At 32.7% G+C, this 5,537-nt stretch overlaps 1 pseudogene; it reads right to left on the reverse strand.

The window, feature by feature from the left end:
• Positions 1-800: 800 nt before the first annotated feature.
• Positions 801-5,335, reverse strand: LOC111375017 (annotated as a pseudogene).
• Between the last annotated feature and the right edge of the window lie 202 nt (positions 5,336-5,537).

Below are 5,537 nucleotides of genomic sequence, written 5' to 3' on the forward strand. Positions count from 1 at the left end.
TTTCAAGTTTGCCATGTGTACTCTATTTCATACATTAGCCTGATCTCTTTTTATATATATATATAAGTGTCCTCATTGGGCTCTTTTACGGTAGCTTCACAACATGGCAGCTTTTTCCCTTCTATGCAATGATTAGTGCAATGCCCCTCATTAAACACTTATTCTCGAAAATCGATCTTTAACTTAAGATTTTCACCTAATTATCATCTCATTGGTATTAAGCAATCCACACAAAATTTAACACACATGGAATCCACATCTATCTCAATGTCTCTCTACAACAGCTCAACCACCCCAAACTATCCTAGAATTGGTATAGTAGGATTTTTTTTTGGGTCATAATCAATTCTACATATTCTATCCATTGATAAATCTAAATAATATGTGATTTTCATAATTATTGTGCTCAATGTAAATCAATCTAACATGAACAAGCTTAAACTAAATCAAAGCAGCATCCCCTATTCCCAATAATATAAAAACAATTTCAAATATTATCATCGGTCGGTAAAAACTTTTTTTTTTGAACTTTTTGATTCCTTCCCCCCAACCTAAATGAAACATTGTCCTCAATAGAAAGATTAAACTTACAAAATATATGAAGGACAGTAAGGAGCAAAATTTTGAACAAAGGGATGGGTTTTGAGCTTTACTTGGAAAGTCTGCATAAACTTGGCCTAAATGAACCTTCAATTTCATTAGAGAGAAAAAAAGACAATAAAAGAAACACGCCTAAAACAAACATACAGCATTATAAAACTGAAAACAAACATACAAAATAAAATAATGAGAAAAGGATATCAATCTTTAGGATCATGTAAAGCAATGGACTCTTCTAATCTAGAGAAATTCTCAAAAAATTGTTTCAAACGAAGTCCATTAACTTTAAAAATATTTCCATTACTTGGATTTTCAATTTCTACAACTCCATGTGGGTAAATAGTTTTGACAACGAAAGGACCAGTCCACTTGGAGCGTAATTTTCCAGGAAATAAATATAACCTTGAGTTGTACAAAAGAGCTTTTTGGGAAGGCTCAAAAAATTTTCTAACAATGTTTTTATCATGGAATACTTTCATTCTTTCCTTGTAAATTCGAGAGTTCTCATAAGCTTCATTCCTAATTTCTTCCAACTCATTCAGTTGAAATTTCCTAAGTGAACCTGCCTCATCTAAACTGAAATTAAACATTTTAATAGCCCAAAATGCTTTGTGTTCCAATTCAACAGGTAAATGACAAGGCTTTTCAAACAAAAGTCGATAAGGTGACATACCAAGGGGTGTTTTGAAAGCTGTACGATAAGCCCAAAGGGCATCAGTTAATCGTAAAGACCAATCTTTTCTATTTGGATTCACTGTTTTTTTCCAAAATCCATTTAATCTCTCTATTTGAGAATTCAGATTGACCACTAGTGTTTGAGTGATAAAGAGTAGAAACTTTATGAGTAATCCCATATTTTTTCATTAGGGCATTAAAAGGTTTATTACAGAAGTGTAAACCCCCATCGCTTATAATGGCTCGAGGTAGTTCAAATCTTGACAAAATATTTTCTTTCAAAAATTTCAAAACAATTTTGTGATCATTGTGTTTACAAGGAATTGCCTCTACCCATTTAGAAGCATAATCAACTCTTACCAAGATGTATAAATAACCAAAAGATGATGGGAATGGACCCATGAAATCAATACCCCAACAATCAAATATTTCAATAACTAGTATGGGTGTCAGTGGCATCATATTTCTATGAGTTATCCCACCTAATTTTTGACAACATTCACAAGCTTTACAAAATTCATATGTGTCTTTGAAAAGATTTTGCCAATAAAATCCAGACTGCAAGATTTTTGCAGCAGTTTTCTTTGAAGAAAAGTGACCACCACATGCTTTAAAATGGCAAAAGTCAATTATCTTTTGGATTGCATTATTTGGCACACATCTTCTTATTATTTGGTCTGGACAATATTTAAACAGGTGAGGATCACCCCAAAAGGAATTTCTTATATTTAAATAGGTGAGGATCATCCCAAAAGAAATTTCTTACCTCCTTCAAGAATTTCTTTTTGTCTTGGGCATTCCAATGAGATGGTATTTAACCTATCACAAGAAAATTAGCAATATCAGCAAACCAAGGCAAGTCATAAACACTAAAAAATTGTTCATCAGGGAAAGTATCCTTGATCGATGTTGTTTCAAACGATTCATCACAAGTAAGCCTAGACAAGTGATCAGCTACAACATTCTCTACTCCTTTCTTTTCTCGAATGGCGATGTCAAATTCTTGGAGTAAAAGAATCCACCTAATCAACCTAGGTTTAGCATCTTTATTGGAGAGAAGATATTTTAAGCTGAATGATCACTAAAAATAACAATTGGTGAGCCAACAAGACATGATCGAAATTCGTCCGGAGCAAACACTACAACAAGTAATTCTTTTTCAGTGGTGGAATAATTCATTTGAGTATTATTTAGAGTTTTACTTGCATAGTAAATGAAATGAGGTTTTTTTCTTTTCTTTGGCCTAAGATAGCTCCAACAGCATAATCACTAGCATCACACATGATTTCAAAAGGTAAATTCCAATCTGGAGGTTGCATGATAAGAGCACAAGTAAGCATGTTTTTAAGTTTAACAAAAGCTTCTCGACAAGACTTAGTCCATTCAAAAGGTATGTCTTTAGATAAGAGATTACGCAATGGTTTAGATATGACACTAAAGTCTTTGATAAACCTTCTATAAAAACCAGCATGTTCTAAAAAAGATCTTACCTCTTTAACACTATTTGGAGTCGGCAAATTAGAAATCAATTTAGTTTTAGATTTGTCTACCTCAATTCCGTTAGGTGTACAATATGACCAAGTACGATGCCCTTAGTGACCATAAAATGACATTTTTCCTAGTTGAGCAGAAGATTCTTTTCTTCACACCTAACTAAAACTTTTTGCTAGTTAAACAATCATCAAATGAATCCCTAAAAATAGTAAGATCATCCATGAAAACTTCCAAAGATCTTTCAATCATATCGTTAAAAATACTAAGCATGCATCTTTGAAATGTAGCTGGTGCATTACATAATCTAAAAGGCATTCTACTATAAGCAAAAGTACCAAAGGGACATGTGAAAGTGGTCTTTTCTTGGTCCTCAGGTGCAATTTCAATTTGATTATATCCAGAATATCCATCTAGAAAATAATAAAATTCATGTCCTACCAATTTTTCCAACATCTGATCATAAAAGGTAAAGAAAAATGATCTTTCCTAGTCATTAAGTTGAGTTTCCTATAGTCAATATACATGCACCAACTAGTAACAGTTCTAGTTGGAATTAACTTATTTTCTTCATTTTTGACTACAGTAACACCATATTTTTTTGGTACTTGGGTTGGACTTACCCATCTACTATCAGAAATAGGATAAATGATTTCATTATCTAAGAGTTTAATGACTTCATTTCTTACCGCCTCTTTTAAAACATGATTAAGCCTTCTTTGCATTTCTCTTGTAGGTTTAGCATATTCCTCCAAATAAATCTTATGTGTGCAAATCAAAGGACTAATCCCCTTTATATCAGCTATGGTCCATCCTAAAATATTTTTATGCATTTTTAAAGTTTGTAACAACTTACCTTCTTGGTGCACATCAAGTTGGGAAGAAATTATTACCGGAAAAGTTTCATCTTCACCCAAAAATGAGTATTTCAGATTGGATAGTAATGGCTTCAAGTTAAGCTTTGGCATTTGAACACTTGAAATCATGGGCATATTAGACTATTGTGATAATTTTTCAAACTTTGATTTCCAATCACTTTTCTTTTTCTCCTGAAAAGAATTCAACAAAGAAATTATATGCGAATTTTTAGAATCATCGTTAAATCAAATTCTAGCTCATCAGATGAAGATGTAGCAATAAACTGATCATCAACAAGTTGTTCAATAAAATCTACTTCATGAAAATCATCTTTATCTCCATGTTGCTTGCATATGTTAAAAACATTCATTTCCATAGTCATATTTCCAAAAGCGAGTTTCAAGATACTATTTCTACCATTTATCAATGCATTTGAAGTAACAAGAAAGGGACGACCTAAAATGACAGGTATTTGTGCATGTGAATTTAAAACAGGATGTGTGTCCAAAACTATAAAATCAACAGGATAATAGAATTTATCAATTTGAACTAGAACATCCTCTACAACCTCTCTTGGAACTTTTACTGAATGATCAGGAAGTTGAAGTGTTGTTGCTGTTGGTTTAAGCTGTCCCAAACCAAGTTCCTCATACACAGAAAAAAGTAATAGATTAACACTAGCACCAAGATCAAGCAAAGCACGTTCTATCCTATTATTTCCAATCACACAAGAAACTATTGGACAACCAGGATCTTTGAATTTAGGTGGAGTGTTTTGTTGAATGATTGAGCTCACATTCTCTGTTAAAAATGTTTTCTGTTGAACATTAAGTTTCATCTTGACAGTACACAAGTCCTTTAAAAATTTTGCATATGAAGGAACTTGTTTGATTGCATCCAATAGTGGTATGTTAATTTTAACTTGTTTGAAAAGTTCAAAAATTTCAGAATTATGGTTAAGTTTTGAAATTGGTTGCAATTGTTGAAGAAATAGATCTGGAATGGGACATTTTTCAATACTTGGTTCAGAAATAATTTTTTCCTCAGTTTTGGAAACATCATTTTCTTGCTTTGAAGTCCCACCCGATTTTAGTTCTTTTGAAGGGATGGTTTTGTCAATAATTTTTCTACTACGAAGAGTCGTGATGGAGTTGGCATTTTCTTGTTGATATTCAGAGGAACTAGAAGCATTTACATTAAATTGCCCAGAAGGATTTGGTTGAGGTTGAGGTTGAGCAGGAAATTTACCTTTCTCTTGAGAACGCAAAGAAGAGGTCAATGAAGAAAGTGTGTTCTTGATTTCATTGATGGCTTGTGAAGTTTGATTATTAATGTTTGCTTATCCTTGCATGAAAGATTGTAATGTTTCCTCAATAGTCTTTGATTGTGGTGGTGGAAAAGAAGGAAATTTTGAAAGCCCTTGAGGTTCTGATAAATGAACACAATTATCATCTCTCCAACTAAAGGTGGGATGATTTCTCCATTGTTGATTATATGTTTCTGAGAATGGAAAAGGAAAAGGCTTTTCAAAAGTGTTCATAGCATTGGCTTGATCATGTAAAACTTCTTTGACAACTGGGATGTTAGGACAATCATGCGTTGGATGATCAAAAGTTTCACAAATGCTACAAATTTCATCATTTTGCAAGGGTTTAACTTCCTTTACCTTCCTTAATTCCATAGCTTCAACCTTTCTAGACAAACGAGCCATCCTAGCATTTAGATCATCATCTTGACTCAATTGATACTTTCCTCCACTAGAACTAGCAAGACTAGATCTGATTGAGTTTTCGATTGGTTTTACTTTTTTCCAAGATCGAAAATTTTCAGCCAGATGATCTAAGAAATTCTAAAGCTTCATCTGGATCTTTATCTAAAAATTCACCATTACACATTATTTCTACAAATTGTTT

The sequence above is a fragment of the Olea europaea genome, chromosome 2, assembly GCF_002742605.1.
Source record: "Olea europaea var. sylvestris chromosome 2, O_europaea_v1, whole genome shotgun sequence".
Lineage (NCBI taxonomy): Eukaryota > Viridiplantae > Streptophyta > Magnoliopsida > Lamiales > Oleaceae > Olea > Olea europaea.